Source organism: Triticum aestivum, chromosome 4D, assembly GCF_018294505.1.
Source record: "Triticum aestivum cultivar Chinese Spring chromosome 4D, IWGSC CS RefSeq v2.1, whole genome shotgun sequence".
Classification (NCBI taxonomy): Eukaryota; Viridiplantae; Streptophyta; class Magnoliopsida; order Poales; family Poaceae; genus Triticum; species Triticum aestivum.
In genome coordinates this window covers 56333235-56352075 of record NC_057805.1, presented here as the reverse complement: position 1 = coordinate 56352075, position 18841 = coordinate 56333235, and positions in this window count along the sequence as shown.

Genomic DNA, 18841 nt, shown 5'->3' with positions numbered 1-18841 from the left:
CTTGCATGGGACCTAAGCATGCACCCAAGGACACAGATTTGATTTTTCAACCAATTTATATGCACTGGAGCATGTGCATGTAGTTCAAATTTGAATTATGCACATAAATGCATTGAAAACTCAGTTAATGCATTAAAATGTCCAAACGAACCCCGAAAAATCACAAAAATTCACACAACACTCCTGTTGTTCTATGTTGACACGAGAACAAATTTGAAAGCAATAAGAGCCAATGGATATCGTTTCGTCCCCAAAGGTGGGACGGTCCCTGCCGAAAACCATCGTGCTTGTTGTGAGAAGGTCCGGTTCGAGAGAAGCATATACCCAAACCTGCCCCAAATGGGACAAAATTTGTACCACGGCATGTTGATGCCGCTCCATGATAGCATGCCAAGTTTCATGAATTTCAGACGAGTTTTGGATTTACTAGAATTTAAAAACCAGGCATCTCAATGTTTTGCCGGCAATCAACGGTGCCCTGGTGTTTGAAATTCATTCCCATTTCTTGCATGGGACCTAAGCATGCACCCAAGGACACATATTTGATTTTTGAACCAATTTATATGCACTGGAGCATGTGCATGTAGTTCAAATTGTAATTATGCACATAAATGCATTGGAAACTCAGTTAATGCATAAAAATGTCCAAACGAACCCAGAAAAATCACAAAAATTGACACAACACTCCTGTTGTTCTATGTTGTCATGAGAAAAAATTTGAAAGCAATAAGAGGCAATGGATATCGTTTCGTCCCCAAAGGTGGGACGTTCCCTACCGAAAACCATCCTGCTTGTTGTGAGAAGCTCCGGTTTGTGAGAAGCATATACCCAAACCTGCCCCAAATGGGGCAAAATTTGTACCACGGCATGTTGATTCCGCTCCATGATAGCATGCCAAGTTTCATGAATTTCAGACGAGTTTTGGATTTACTAGAATTTAAAAACCAGGCATCTCAATGTTTTGCCGGCAATCAACGGTGCCCTGGTGTTTGAAATTCATTCCCATTTCTTGCATGGCACCTAAGCATGCACCCAAGGACACAGATTTGATTTCTCAACCAGTTTATATGCACTGGAGCATGTGCATGTAGTTCAAATTGTAATTATGCACATAAATGCATTGAAAACTCAGTTAATGCATAAAATGTCCAAACGAACCTAGAAAAATCACAAAAATTCACACAACACTCCTGTTGCTCTATGTTGACACGAGAACAAATTTGAAAGCAATAAGAGGCAATGGATATCGTTTCGTCCCCAAAGGTGGGACGGTCCCTACCGAAAACCATCCTGCTTGTTGTGAGAAGCTCCGGTTTGAGAGAAGCATATACCCAAACCTGCCCCAAATGGGACAAAATTTGTACCACGGCATGTTGATTCCGCTCCATGATAGCATGCCAAGTTTCATGAATTTCAGACGAGTTTTGGATTTACTAGAATGCAAAAACCAGGCATCTCAATGTTTTGCCGGCAATCAACGGTGCCCTGGTGTTTGAAATTCATTCCCATTTCTTGCATGGCACCTAAGCATGCACCCAAGGACACATATTTGATTTTTCAACCAATTTATATGCACTGGAGCATGTGCATGTAGTTCAAATTGTAATTATGCACATAAATGCATTGAAAACTCAGTTAATGCATAAAAATGTCCAAACGAACCCCAAAAAATCACAAAAATTCACACAACACTCCTGTTGCTCTATGTTGACACGAGAACAAATTTGAAAGCAATAATAGGCAATGGATATCGTTCCGTCCCCAAAGGTGGGACGGTCCCTACCGAAAACCATCGTGCTTGTTGTGAGAAGCTCTGGTTTGAGAGAAGCATATACCCAAACCTGCCCCAAATGGGACAAAATTTGTACCACGGCATGTTGATGCCGCTCCATGATAGCATGCCAAGTTTCATGAATTTCAGACGAGTTTTGGATTTACTAGAATTTAAAAACCAGGCATCTCAATGTTTTGCCGGCAATCAACGGTGCCCTGGTGTTTGAAATTCATTCCCATTTCTTGCATGGGACCTAAGCATGCACCCAAGGACACTGATTTGATTTTTCAACCAATTTATATGCACTGGAGCATGTGCATGTAGTTCAAATTTGAATTATGCACATAAATGCATTGAAAACTCAGTTAATGCATAAAAATGTCCAAACGAACCCCAAAAAATCACAAAAATTCACACAACACTCCTGTTGCTCTATGTTGACACGAGAACAAATTTGAAAGCAATAAGAGGCAATGGATATCGTTCCGTCCCCAAAGGTGGGACGGTCCCTACCGAAAACCATCGTGCTTGTTGTGAGAAGCTCCGGTTTGAGAGAAGCATATACCCAAACCTGCCCCAAATGGGACAAAATTTGTACCACGGCATGTTGATGCCGCTCCATGATAGCATGCCAAGTTTCATGAATTTCAGACGAGTTTTGGATTTACTAGAATTTAAAAACCAGGCATCTCAATGTATTGCCGGCAATCAACGGTGCCCTGGTGTTTGAAATTCATTCCCATTTCTTGCATGGGACCTAAGCATGCACCCCAAGGACACTGATTTGATTTTTCAACCAATTTATATGCACTGGAGCATGTGCATGTAGTTCAAATTTGAATTATGCACATAAATGCATTGAAAACTCAGTTAATGCATAAAAATGTCCAAACGAACCCCAAAAAATCACAAAAATTCACACAACACTCCTGTTGTTCTATGTTGACACGAGAACAAATTTGAAAGCAATAAGAGGCAATGGATATCGTTCCGTCCCCAAAGGTGGGACGGTCCCTACCGAAAACCATCGTGCTTGTTGTGAGAAGCTCCGGTTCGAGAGAAGTATATACCCAAACCTGCCCCAAATGGGACAAAATTTGTACCACGGCATGTTGATGCCGCTCCATGATAGCATGCCAAGTTTCATGAATTTCAGACGAGTTTTGGATTTACTAGAATTTAAAAACCAGGCATCTCAATGTTTTGCCGGCAATCAACGGTGCCCTGGTGTTTGAAATTCATTCCCATTTCTTGCATGGGACCTAAGCATGCACCCAAGGACACTGATTTGATTTTTCAACCAATTTATATGCACTGGAGCATGTGCATGTAGTTCAAATTTGAATTATGCACATAAATGCATTGAAAACTCAGTTAATGCATAAAAATGTCCAAACGAACCCCAAAAAATCACAAAAACTCACACAACACTCCTGTTGTTCTATGTTGACACGAGAACAAATTTGAAAGCAATAAGAGGCAATGGATATCGTTCCGTCCCCAAAGGTGGGACGGTCCCTACCGAAAACCATCGTGCTTGTTGTGAGAAGCTCCGGTTCGAGAGAAGTATATACCCAAACCTGCCCCAAATGGGACAAAATTTGTACCACGGCATGTTGATGCCGCTCCATGATAGCATGCCAAGTTTCATGAATTTCAGACGAGTTTTGGATTTACTAGAATTTAAAAACCAGGCATCTCAATGTTTTGCCGGCAATCAACGGTGCCCTGGTGTTTGAAATTCATTCCCATTTCTTGCATGGGACCTAAGCATGCACCCAAGGACACATATTTGATTTTTCAACCAATTTATATGCACTGGAGCATGTGCATGTAGTTCAAATTGTAATTATGCACATAAATGCATTGAAAACTCAGTTAATGCATAAAAATGTCCAAACGAACCCAGAAAAATCACAAAAATTGACACAACACTCCTGTTGTTCTATGTTGTCATGAGAAAAAATTTGAAAGCAATAAGAGGCAATGGATATCGTTTCGTCCCCAAAGGTGGGACGTTCCCTACCGAAAACCATCCCGCTTGTTGTGAGAAGCTCCGGTTTGTGAGAAGCACATAACCAAACCTGCCCCAAATGGGGCAAAATTTGTACCACGGCATGTTGATTCCGCTCCATGATAGCATGCCAAGTTTCATGAATTTCAGACGAGTTTTGGATTTACTAGAATAAAAAACCAGGCATCTCAATGTTTTGCCGGCAATCAACGGTGCCCTGGTGTTTCAAATTCATTCCCATTTCTTGCATGGCACCTAAGCATGCACCCAAGGACACAGATTTGATTTTTCAACCAGTTTATATGCACTGGAGCATGTGCATGTAGTTCAAATTTGAATTATGCACATAAATGAATTGAAAACTCAGTTAATGCATAAAATGTCCAAACGAACCCAGAAAAATCTCAAAAATTCACACAACACTCCTGTTGTTCTATGTTGACGCGAGAACAAATTTGAAAGCAATAAGAGGCAATGGATATCGTTTCGTCCCCAAAGGTGGGACGGTCCCTACCGAAAACCATCATGCTTGTTGTGAGAAGCTCCGGTTTGAGAGAAGCATATACCCAAACCTGCCCCAAATGGGACAAAATTTGTACCACGGCATGTTGATGCCGCTCCATGATAGCATGCCAAGTTTCATGAATTTCAGACGATTTTGGATTTACTAGAATTTAAAAACCAGGCATCTCGATGTTTTGCCGGCAATCAACGGTGCCCTGGTGTTTGAAATTCATTCCCATTTCTTGCATGGGACCTAAGCATGCACCCAAGGACACATATTTGATTTTTCAACCAATTTATATGCACTGGAGCATGTGCATGTAGTTCAAATTGTAATTATGCACATAAATGCATTGAAAACTCAGTTAATGCATAAAAATGTCCAAACGAACCCAGAAAAATCACAAAAATTGACACAACACTCCTGTTGTTCTATGTTGTCATGAGAAAAAATTTGAAAGCAATAAGAGGCAATGGATATCGTTTCGTCCCCAAAGGTGGGACGTTCCCTACCGAAAACCATCCTGCTTGTTGTGAGAAGCTCCGGTTTGTGAGAAGCATATACCCAAACCTGCCCCAAATGGGACAAAATTTGTACCACGGCATGTTGATGCCGCTCCATGATAGCATGCCAAGTTTCATGAATTTCAGACGAGTTTTGGATTTACTAGAATTTAAAAACCAGGCATCTCAATGTTTTGCCGGCAATCAACGGTGCCCTGGTGTTTGAAATTCATTCCCATTTCTTGCATGGGACCTAAGCATGCACCCAAGGACACAGATTTGATTTTTCAACCAATTTATATGCACTGGAGCATGTGCATGTAGTTCAAATTGTAATTATGCACATAAATGCATTGAAAACTCAGTTAATGCATAAAACTGTCCAAACGAACCCAGAAAAATCTCAAAAATTGACACAACACTCCTGTTGTTCTATGTTGTCATGAGAAAAAATTTCTAAGCAATAAGAGGCGATGGATATCGTTTCGTCCCCAAAGGTGGGACGTTCCCTACCGAAAACCATCCTGCTTGTTGTGAGAAGCTCCGGTTTGTGAGAAGCATATACCCTAACCTGCCCCAAATGGGGCAAAATTTGTACCACGGCATGTTGATGCCGCTCCATGATAGCATGCCAAGTTTCATGAATTTCAGACGAGTTTTGGATTTACTAGAATGGAAAAACCAGGCATCTCAATGTTTTGCCGGCAATCAACGGTGCCTTGGTGTTTGAAATTCATTCCCATTTCTTGCATGGGACCTAAGCATGCACCCAAGGACACATATTTGATTTTTCAACCAGTTTATATGCACTGGAGCATGTGCATGTACTTCAAATTTGAATTATGCACATAAATGCATTGAAAACTCAGTTAATGCATAAAATGTCCAAACGAACCCAGAAAAATCACAAAAATTCACACAACACTCCTGTTGCTCTATGTTGACACGAGAACAAATTTGAAAGCAATAAGAGGCAATGGATATCGTTTCGTCCCCAAAGGTGGGACGGTCCCTACCGAAAACCATCATGCTTGTTGTGAGAAGCTCCGGTTTGAGAGAAGCATATACCCAAACCTGCCCCAAATGGGACAAAATTTGTACCACGGCATGTTGATGCCGCTCCATGACAGCATGCCAAGTTTCATGAATTTCAGACGAGTTTTAGATTTACTAGAATTTAAAAACCAGGCATCTCAATGTTTTTCCGGCAATCAACGGTGCCCTGGTGTTTGAAATTCATTCCCATTTCTTGCATGGGACCTAAGCATGCACCCAAGGACACATATTTGATTTTTCAACCAATTTATATGCACTGGAGCATGTGCATGTAGTTCAAATTGTAATTATGCACATAAATGCATTGAAAACTCAGTTAATGCATAAAAATGTCCAAACGAACCCAGAAAAATCACAAAAATTGACACAACACTCCTGTTGTTCTATGTTGTCATGAGAAAAAATTTGAAAGCAATAAGAGGCAATGGATATCGTTTCGTCCCCAAAGGTGGGACGTTCCCTACCGAAAACCATCCTGCTTGTTGTGAGAAGCTCCGGTTTGTGAGAAGCATATACCCAAACCTGCCCCAAATGGGACAAAATTTGTACCACGGCATGTTGATTCCGCTCCATGATAGCATGCCAAGTTTCATGAATTTCAGACGAGTTTTGGAATTACTAGAATTTAAAAACCAGGCATCTCAATGTTTTGCCGGCAATCAACGGTGCCCTGGTGTTTGAAATTCATTCCCATTTCTTGCATGGCACCTAAGCATGCACCCAAGGACACAGATTTGATTTTTCAACCAGTTTATATGCACTGGAGCATGTGCATGTAGTTCAAATTTGAATTATGCACATAAATGCATTGAAAACTCAGTTAATGCATAAAATGTCCAAACGAACCCAGAAAAATCACAAAAATTCACACAACACTCCTGTTGTTCTATGTTGACACGAGAACAAATTTGAAAGCAATAAGATGCAATGGATATCGTTTCGTCCCCAAAGGTGGGACGGTCCCTGCCGAAAACCATCGTGCTTGTTGTGAGAAGCTCCAGTTCAAGAGAAGCATATACCCAAACCTGCCCCAAATGGGACAAAATTTGTACCACGGCATGTTGATGCCGCTCCATGATAGCATGCCAAGTTTCATGAATTTCAGACGAGTTTTTGATTTACTAGAATTTAAAAACCAGGCATCTCAATGTTTTGCCGGCAATCAACGGTGCCCTGGTGTTTGAAATTCATTCCCATTTTTTGCATGGGACCTAAGCATGCACCCAAGGACACATATTTGATTTTTCAACCAATTTATATGCACTGGAGCATGTGCATGTAGTTCAAATTGTAATTATGCACATAAATGCATTGAAAACTCAGTTAATGCACAAAAATGTCCAAACGAACCCAGGAAAATCACAAAAATTGACACAACACTCCTGTTGTTCTATGTTGTCATGAGAAAAAATTTGAAAGCAATAAGAGGCAATGGATATCGTTTCGTCCCCAAAGGTGGGACGTTCCCTACCGAAAACCATCCTGCTTGTTGTGAGAAGCTCCGGTTTGTGAGAAGCATATAACCAAACCTGCCCCAAATGGGGCAAAATTTGTACCACGGCATGTTGATTCCGCTCCATGATAGCATGCCAAGTTTCATGAATTTCAGACGAGTTTTGGATTTACTAGTATTTAAAAACCAGGCATCTCAATGTTTTGCCGGCAATCAACGGTGCCCTGGTGTTTCAAATTCATTTCCATTTCTTGCATGGAACCTAAGCATGCACCCAAGGACACAGATTTGATTTTTCAACCAGTTTATATGCACTGGAGCATGTGCATGTAGTTCAAATTTGAATTATGCACATAAATGAATTGAAAACTCAGTCAATGCATAAAATGTCCAAACGAACCCAGAAAAATCACAAAAATTCACACAACACTCCTGTTGTTCTATGTTGACACGAGAACAAATTTGAAAGCAATAAGAGGCAATGGATATCGTTTCGTCCCCAAAGGTGGGACGGTCCCTACCGAAAACCATCATGCTTGTTGTGAGAAGCTCCGGTTTGAGAGAAGCATATACCCAAACCTGCCCCAAATGGGACAAAATTTGTACCACGGCATGTTGATGCCGCTCCATGATAGCATGCCAAGTTTCATGAATTTCAGACGATTTTGGATTTACTAGAATTTAAAAACCAGGCATCTCGATGTTTTGCCGGCAATCAACGGTGCCCTGGTGTTTGAAATTCATTCCCATTTCTTGCATGGGACCTAAGCATGCACCCAAGGACACAGATTTGATTTTTCAACCAATTTATATGCACTGGAGCATGTGCATGTAGTTCAAGTTGTAATTATGCACATAAATGCATTGAAAACTCAGTTAATGCATAAAAATGTCCAAACGAACCAAGAAAAATCACAAAAATTGACACAACACTCCTGTTGTTCTATGTTGTCATGAGAAAAAATTTGAAAGCAATAAGAGGCAATGGATATCGTTTCGTCCCCAAAGGTGGGACGTTCCCTACCGAAAACCATCCTGCTTGTTGTGAGAAGCTCCGGTTTGTGAGAAGCATATACCCAAACCTGCCCCTAATGGGACAAAATTTGTACCACGGCATGTTGATGCCGCTCCATGATAGCATGCCAAGTTTCATGAATTTCAGACGAGTTTTGGATTTACTAGAATTTAAAAACCAGGCATCTCAATGTTTTGCCGGCAATCAACGGTGCCCTGGTGTTTGAAATTCATTCCCATTTCTTGCATGGGACCTAAGCATGCACCCAAGGACACAGATTTGATTTTTCAACCAATTTATATGCACTGGAGCATGTGCATGTAGTTCAAATTGTAATTATGCACATAAATGCATTGAAAACTCAGTTAATGCATAAAAATGTCCAAACGAACCCAGAAAAATCACAAAAATTGACACAACACTCCTGTTGTTCTATGTTGTCATGAGAAAAAATTTGAAAGCAATAAGAGGCAGTGGATATCGTTTCGTCCCCAAAGGTGGGACGTTCCCTACCGAAAACCATCCTGCTTGTTGTGAGAATCTCCGGTTTGTGAGAAGCATATACCCAAACCTGCCCCAAATGGGGCAAAATTTGTACCACGGCATGTTGATTCCGCTCCATGATAGCATGCCAAGTTTCATGAATTTCAGACGAGTTTTGGAATTACTAGAATTGAAAAACCAGGCGGTGCCCTGGTGTTTGAAATTCATTCCCATTTCTTGCATGGCACCTAAGCATGCACCCAAGGACACAGATTTGATTTTTCAACCAGTTTATATGCACTGGAGCATGTGCATGTAGTTCAAATTTGAATTATGCACATAAATGCATTGAAAACTCGGTTAATGCATAAAATGTCCAAACGAACCCAGAATAATCACAAAAATTCACACAACACTCCTGTTGTTCTATGTTGACACGAGAACAAATTTGAAAGCAATAAGAGGCAATGGATATCGTTTCGTCCCCAAAGGTGGGACGGTCCCTACCGAAAACCATCATGCTTGTTGTGAGAAGCTCCGGTTTGAGAGAAGCATATACCCAAACCTGCCCCAAATGGGACAAAATTTGTACCACGGCATGTTGATGCCGCTCCATGATAGCATGCCAAGTTTCATGAATTTCAGACGAGTTTTGGATTTACTAGAATGCAAAAACCAGGCATCTCAATGTTTTGCCGGCAATCAACGGTGCCCTGGTGTTTGAAATTCATTCCCATTTCTTGCATGGGACCTAAGCATGCACCCAAGGACACTGATTTGATTTTTCAACCAATTTATATGCACTGAAGCATGTGCATGTAGTTCAAATTTGAATTATGCACATAAATGCATTGAAAACTCAGTTAATGCATAAAAATGTCCAAACGAACCCAGAAAAATCACAAAAATTCACACAACACTCCTGTTGTTCTATGTTGACACGAGAACAAATTTGAAAGCAATAAGAGGCAATGGATATCGTTCCGTCCCCAAAGGTGGGACGGTCCCTACCGAAAACCATCGTGCTTGTTGTGAGAAGCTCCGGTTCGAGAGAAGCATATACCCAAACCTGCCCCAAATGGGACAAAATTTGTACCACGGCATGTTGATGCCGCTCCATGATAGCATGCCAAGTTTCATGAATTTCAGACGAGTTTTGGATTTACTAGAATTTAAAAACCAGGCATCTCAATGTTTTGCCGGCAATCAACGGTGCCCTGGTGTTTGAAATTCATTCCCATTTCTTGCATGGGACCTAAGCATGCACCCAAGGACACAGATTTGATTTTTCAACCAATTTATATGCACTAGAGCATGTGCATGTAGTTCAAATTGTAATTATGCACATAAATGCATTGAAAACTCAGTTAATGCATAAAAATGTCCAAACGAACCCAGAAAAATCACAAAAATTGACACAACACTCCTGTTGTTCTATGTTGTCATGAGAAAAAATTTGAAAGCAATAAGAGGCAATGGATATCGTTTCGTCCCCAAAGGTGGGACGTTCCCTACCGAAAACCATCCCGCTTGTTGTGAGAAGCTCCGGTTTGTGAGAAGCACATAACCAAACCTGCCCCAAATGGGACAAAATTTGTACCACGGCATGTTGATTCCGCTCCATGATAGCATGCCAAGTTTCATGAATTTCAGACGAGTTTTGGATTTACTAGAATTTAAAAACCAGGCATCTCAATGTTTTGCCGGCAATCAACGGTGCCCTGGTGTTTCAAATTCATTCCCATTTCTTGCATGGCACCTAAGCATGCACCCAAGGACACAGATTTGATATTTCAACCAGTTTATATGCACTAGAGCATGTGCATGTAGTTCAAATTTGAATTATGCACATAAATGAATTGAAAACTCAGTTAATGCATAAAATGTCCAAACGAACCCAGAAAAATCACAAAAATTCACACAACACTCCTGTTGTTCTATGTTGACACGAGAACAAATTTGAAAGCAATAAGAGGCAATGGATATCGTTTCGTCCCCAAAGGTGGGACGGTCCCTACCGAAAACCATCATGCTTGTTGTGAGAAGCCCCGGTTTGAGAGAAGCATATACCCAAACCTGCCCCAAATGGGACAAAATTTTTACCACGGCATGTTGATGCCGCTCCATGATAGCATGCCAAGTTTCATGAATTTCAGACGATTTTGGAGTTACTAGAATTTAAAAACCAGGCATCTCGATGTTTTGCCGGCAATCAACGGTGCCCTGGTGTTTGAAATTCATTCCCATTTCTTGCATGGGACCTAAGCATGCACCCAAGGACACAGATTTGATTTTTCAACCAATTTATATGCACTGGAGCATGTGCATGTAGTTCAAATTGTAATTATGCACATAAATGCATTGAAAACTCAGTTAATGCATAAAAATGTCCAAACGAACCAAGAAAAATCACAAAAATTGACACAACACTCCTGTTGTTCTATGTTGTCATGAGAAAAAATTTGAAAGCAATAAGAGGCAATGGATATCGTTTCGTCCCCAAAGGTGGGACGTTCCCTACCGAAAACCATCCTGCTTGTTGTGAGAAGCTCCGGTTTGTGAGAAGCATATACCCAAACCTGCCCCAAATGGGACAAAATTTGTACCACGGCATGTTGATGCCGCTCCATGATAGCATGCCAAGTTTCATGAATTTCAGACGAGTTTTGGATTTACTAGAATTTAAAAACCAGGCATCTCAATGTTTTGCCGGCAATCAACGGTGCCCTGGTGTTTGAAATTCATTCCCATTTCTTGCATGGGACCTAAGCATGAACCCAAGGACACAGATTTGATTTTTCAACCAATTTATATGCACTAGAGCATGTGCATGTAGTTCAAATTGTAATTATGCACATAAATGCATTGAAAACTCAGTTAATGCATAAAATTGTCCAAACGAACCCAGAAAAATCACAAAAATTGACACAACACTCCTGTTGTTCTATGTTGTCATGAGAAAAAATTTGAAAGCAATAAGAGGCAATGGATATCGTTTCGTCCCCAAAGGTGGGACGTTCCCTACCGAAAACCATCCTGCTGGTTGTGAGAAGCTCCGGTTTGTGAGAAGCATATACCCTAACCTGCCCCAAATGGGACAAAATTTGTACCACGGCATGTTGATGCCGCTCCATGATAGCATGCCAAGTTTCATGAATTTCAGACGAGTTTTGGATTTACTAGAATGGAAAAACCAGGCATCTCAATGTTTTGCCGGCAATCAACGGTGCCTTGGTGTTTGAAATTCATTCCCATTTCTTGCATGGTACCTAAGCATGCACCCAAGGACACAGATTTGATTTTTCCACCAATTTATATGCACTGGAGCATGTGCATGTAGTTCAAATTTGAATTATGCACATAAATGCATTGAAAACTCAGTTAATGCATTAAAATGTCCAAACGAACCCCGAAAAATCACAAAAATTCACACAACACTCCTGTTGTTCTATGTTGACACAAGAACAAATATGAAAGCAATAAGAGGCAATGGATATCGTTTCGTCCCCAAAGGTGGGACGGTCCCTGCCGAAAACCATCGTGCTTGTTGTGAGAAGCTCCAGTTCAAGAGAAGCATATACCCAAACCTGCCCCAAATGGGACAAAATTTGTACCACGGCATGTTGATGCCGCTCCATGATAGCATGCCAAGTTTCATGAATTTCAGACGAGTTTTGGATTTACTAGAATTTAAAAACCAGCCATCTCAATGTTTTGCCGGCAATCAACGGTGCCCTGGTGTTTGAAAATCATTCCCATTTCTTGCATGGGACCTAAGCATGCACCCAAGGACACATATTTGATTTTTCAACCAATTTGTATGCACTGGAGCATGTGCATGTAGTTCAATTTGTAATTATGCACATAAATGCATTGAAAACTCAGTTAATGCATAAAAATGTCCAAACGAACCCAGAAAAATCACAAAAATTGACACAACACTCCTGTTGTTCTATGTTGTCATGAGAAAAAATTTGAAAGCAATAAGAGGCAATGGATATCGTTTCGTCCCCAAAGGTGGGACGTTCCCTACCGAAAACCATCCTGCTTGTTGTGAGAAGCTCCGGTTTGTGAGAAGCATATACCCAAACCTGCCCCAAATGGGGCAAAATTTGTACCACGGCATGTTGATTCCGCTCCATGATAGCATGCCAAGTTTCATGAATTTCAGACGTGTTTTGGAATTACTAGAATTTAAAAACCAGGCATCTCAATGTTTTGCCGGCAATCAACGGTGCCCTGGTGTTTGAAATTCATTCCCATTTCTTGCATGGCACCTAAGCATGCACCCAAGGACACAGATTTGATTTTTCAACCAGTTTATATGCACTGGAGCATGTGCATGTAGTTCAAATTTGAATTATGCACATAAATGCATTGAAAACTCAGTTAATGCATAAAATGTCCAAACGAACCCAGAAAAATCACAAAAATTCACACAACACTCCTGTTGTTCTATGTTGACATGAGAACAAATTTGAAAGCAATAAGAGGCAATGGATATCGTTTCGTCCCCAAAGGTGGGACGGTCCCTACCGAAAACCATCATGCTTGTTGTGAGAAGCTCCGGTTTGAGAGAAGCATATACCAAAACCAGCCCCAAATGGGACAAAATTTGTACCACGGCATGTTGATGCCGCTCCATGATAGCATGCCAAGTTTCATGAATTTCAGACGAGTTTTGGATTTACTAGAATGCAAAAACCAGGCATCTCAATGTTTTGCCGGCAATCAACGGTGCCCTGGTGTTTGAAATTCATTCCCATTTCTTGCATGGGACCTAAGCATGCACCCAAGGACACTGATTTGATTTTTCAACCAATTTATATGCACTGGAGCATGTGCATGTAGTTCAAATTTGAATTATGCACATAAATGCATTGAAAACTCAGTTAATGCATAAAAATGTCCAAACGAACCCCGAAAAATCACAAAAATTCACACAACACTCCTGTTGTTCTATGTTGACACGAGAACAAATTTGAAAGCAATAAGAGGCAATGGATATCGTTTCGTCCCCAAAGGTGGGACGGTCCCTGCCGAAAACCATCGTGCTTGTTGTGAGAAGCTCCAGTTCAAGAGAAGCATATACCCAAACCTGCCCCAAATGGGACAAAATTTGTACCACGGCATGTTGATGCCGCTCCATGATAGCATGCCAAGTTTCATGAATTTCAGACGAGTTTTGGATTTACTAGAATTTAAAAACCAGGCATCTCAATGTTTTGCCGGCAATCAACGGTGCCCTGGTGTTTGAAATTCATTCCCATTTCTTGCATGGGACCTAAGCATGCACCCAAGGACACAGATTTGATTTTTCAACCAATTTATATGCACTGGAGCATGTGCATGTAGTTCAAATTGTAATTATGCACATAAATGCATTGAAAACTCAGTTAATGCATAAAAATGTCCAAACGAACCCAGAAAAATCACAAAAGTTGACACAACACTCCTGTTGTTCTATGTTGTCATGAGAAAAAATTTGAAAGCAATAAGAGGCAATGGATATCGTTTCGTCCCCAAAGGTGGGACGTTCCCTACCGAAAACCATCCTGCTTGTTGTGAGAAGCTCCGGTTTGTGAGAAGCATATACCCTAACCTGCCCCAAATGGGGCAAAAATTTTACCACGGCATGTTGATGCCGCTCCATGATAGCATGCCAAGTTTCATGAATTTCAGACGAGTTTTGGATTTACTAGAATGGAAAAACCAGGCATCTCAATGTTTTGCCGGCAATCAACGGTGCCTTGGTGTTTGAAATTCATTCCCATTTCTTGCATGGGACCTAGCATGCACCCAAGGACACAGATTTGATTTTTCAACCAATTTATATGCACTGGAGCATGTGCATGTAGTTCAAATTTGAATTATGCACATAAATGCATTGAAAACTCAGTTAATGCATTAAAATGTCCGAACGAACCCCGAAAAATCACAAAAATTCACACAACACTCCTGTTGTTCTGTGTTAACACGAGAACAAATTTGAAAGCAATAAGAGGCAATGGATATCATTTCGTCCCCAAAGGTGGGACGGTCCCTGCCGAAAACCATCGTGCTTGTTGTGAGAAGCTCCAGTTAATGAGAAGCATATACCCAAACCTGCCCCAAATGGGACAAAATTTGTACCACGGCATGTTGATGCCGCTCCATGATAGCATGCCAAGTTTCATGAATTTCAGACGAGTTTTGGATTTACTAGAATTTAAAAACCAGGCATCTCAATGTTTTGCCGGCAATCAACGGTGCCCTGGTGTTTGAAATTCATTCCCATTTCTTGCATGGGACCTAAGCATGCACCCAAGGACACAGATTTGATTTTTCAACCAATTTATATGCACTGGAGCATGTGCATGTAGTTCAAATTGTAATTATGCACATAAATGCATTGAAAACTCAGTTAATGCATAAAAATGTCCAAACGAACCCAGAAAAATCACAAAAGTTGACACAACACTCCTGTTGTTCTATGTTGTCATGAGAAAAAATTTGAAAGCAATAAGAGGCAATGGATATCGTTTCGTCCCCAAAGGTGGGACGTTCCCTACCGAAAACCATCCTGCTTGTTGTGAGAAGCTCCGGTTTGTGAGAAGCATATACCCTAACCTGCCCCAAATGGGGAAAAATTTGTACCACGGCATGTTGATGCCGCTCCATGATAGCATGCCAAGTTTCATGAATTTCAGACGAGTTTTGGATTTACTAGAATGGAAAAACCAGGCATCTCAATGTTTTGCCGGCAATCAACGGTGCCTTGGTGTTTGAAATTCATTCCCATTTCTTGCATGGGACCTAAGCATGCACCCAAGGACACAGATTTGATTTTTCAACCAATTTATATGCATTGGAGCATGTGCATGTAGTTCAAATTTGAATTATGCACATAAATGCATTGAAAACTCAGTTAATGCATTAAAATGTCCAAACGAACCCCGAAAAATCACAAAAATTCACACAACACTCCTGTTGTTCTATGTTGACACGAGAACAAATTTGAAAGCCATAAGAGGCAATGGATATCGTTTCGTCCCCAAAGGTGGGACAGTCCCTGCCGAAAACCATCGTGCTTGTTGTGAGAAGCTCCAGTTCAAGAGAAGCATATACCCAAACCTGCCCCAAATGGGACAAAATTTGTACCACGGCATGTTGATGCCGCTCCATGATAGCATGCCAAGTTTCATGAATTTCAGACGAGTTTTGGATTTACTAGAATTTAAAAACCAGGCATCTCAATGTTTTGCCGGCAATCAACGGTGCCCTGGTGTTTGAAATTCATTCCCATTTCTTGCATGGGACCTAAGCATGCACCCAAGGACACATATTTGATTTTTCAACCAATTTATATGCACTGGAGCATGTGCATGTAGTTCAAATTGTAATTATGCACATAAATGCATTGAAAACTCAGTTAATGCATAAAAATGTCCAAACGAACCCCGAAAATCACAAAAATTGACACAACACGCCTGTTGTTCTATGTTGTCATGAGAAAAAATTTGAAAGCAATAAGAGGCAATGGATATCATTTCGTCCCCAAAGGTGGGACGTTCCCTACCGAAAACCATCCTGCTTGTTGTGAGAAGCTCCGGTTTGTGAGACGCATATACCCAAACCTGCCCCAAATGGGGCAAAATTTGTACCACGGCATGTTGATTCCGCTCCATGATAGCATGCCAAGTTTCATGAATTTCAGACGAGTTTTGGATTTACTAGAATTTAAAAACCAGGATCTCAATGTTTTGCCGGCAATCAACGGTGCCCTGGTGTTTGAAATTCATTCCCATTTCTTGCATGGGACCTAAGCATGCACCCAAGGACACAGATTTGATTTTTCAACAAGTTTATATGCACTGGAGCATGTGCATGTAGTTCAAATTGTAATTATGCACATAAATGCATTGAAAACTCAGTTAATGCATAAAAATGTCCAAACGAACCCAGAAAAATCACAATAGTTGACACAACACTCCTGTTGTTCTATGTTGTCATGAGAAAAAATTTGAAAGCAATAAGAGGCAATGGATATCGTTTCGTCCCCAAAGGTGGGACGGTCCCTACCGAAAACCATCATGCTTGTTGTGAGAAGCTCCGGTTTGTGAGAAGCATATACCCTAACCTGCCCCAAATGGGGAAAAATTTGTACCACGGCATGTTGATGCCGCTCCATGATAGCATGCCAAGTTTCATGAATTTCAGACGAGTTTTGGATTTACTAGAATGGAAAAACCAGGCATCTCAATGTTTTGTCGGCAATCAACGGTGCCTTGGTGTTTGAAATTCATTCCCATTTCTTGCATGGGACCTAAGCATGCACCCAAGGACACAGATTTGATTTTTCAACCAATTTATATGCATTGGAGCATGTGCATGTAGTTCAAATTTGAATTATGCACATAAATGCATTGAAAACTCAGTTAATGCATTAAAATGTCCAAACGAACCCCGAAAAATCACAAAAATTCACACAACACTCCTGTTGTTCTATGTTGACACGAGAACAAATTTGAAAGCAATAAGAGGCAATGGATATCGTTTCGTCCCCAAAGGTGGGACGGTCCCTGCCGAAAACCATCGTGCTTGTTGTGAGAAGCTCCAGTTCAAGAGAAGCATATACCCAAACCTGCCCCAAATGGGACAAAATTTGTACCACGGCATGTTGATGCCGCTCCATGATAGCATGCCAAGTTTCATGAATTTCAGACGAGTTTTGGATTTACTAGAATTCAAAAACCAGGCATCTCAATGTTTTGCCGGCAATCAACGGTGCCCTGGTGTTTGAAATTCATTCCCATTTCTTGCATGGGACCTAAGCATGCACCCAAGGACACATATTTGATTTTTCAACCAATTTATATGCACTGGAGCATGTGCATGTAGTTCAAATTGTAATTATGCACATAAATGCATTGAAAACTCAGTTAATGCATAAAAATGTCCAAATGAACCCAGAAAAATCACAAAAATTGACACAACACGCCTGTTGTTCTATGTTGTCATGAGAAAAAATTTGAAAGCAATAAGAGGCAATGGATATCGTTTCGTCCCCAAAGGTGGGACGTTCCCTACCGAAAACCATCCTGCTTGTTGTGAGAAGCTCCGGTTTGTGAGACGCATATACCCAAACCTGCCCCAAATGGGGCAAAATTTGTACCACGGCATGTTGATTCCGCTCCATGATAGCATGCCAAGTTTCATGAATTTCAGACGAGTTTTGGAATTACTAGAATTTAAAAACCAGGCATCTAAATGTTTTGCCGGCAATCAACGGTGCCCTGGTGTATGAAATTCATTCCCATTTCTTGCATGGCACCTAAGCATGCACCCAAGGACACAGATTTGATTTATTAACCAGTTTATATGCACTGGAGCATGTGCATGTAGTTCAAATTTGAATTATGCACATAAATGCATTGAAAACTCAGTTAATGCATAAAATGTCCAAACGAACCCAGAAAAATCACAAAAATTCACACAACACTCCTATTGTTCTATGTTGACACGAGAACAAATTTGAAAGCAATAAGAGGCAATGGATATCGTTTCGTCCCCAAAGGTGGGACGGTCCCTACCGAAAACCATCATGCTTGTTGTGAGAAGCTCCGGTTTGAGAGAAGCATATACCAAAACCTGCCCCAAATGGGACAAAATTTGTACCACGGCATGTTGATGCCGCTCCATGATAGCATGCCAAGTTTCATGAATTTCAGACGAGTTTTGGATTTACTAGAATGCAAAAACCAGGCATCTCAATGTTTTGCCGGCAATCAACGGTGCCCTGGTGTTTGAAATTCATTCCCATTTCTTGCATGGGACCTAAGCATGCACCCAAGGACACTGATTTGATTTTTCAACCAATTTATATGCACTGGAGCATGTGCATGTAGTTCAAATTTTAATTATGCACATAAATGCATTGAAAACTCAGTTAATGCATAAAAATGTCCAAACGAACCCCGAAAAATCACAAAAATTCACACAACACTCCTGTTGTTCTATGTTGACACGAGAACAAATTTGAAAGCAATAAGAGGCAAT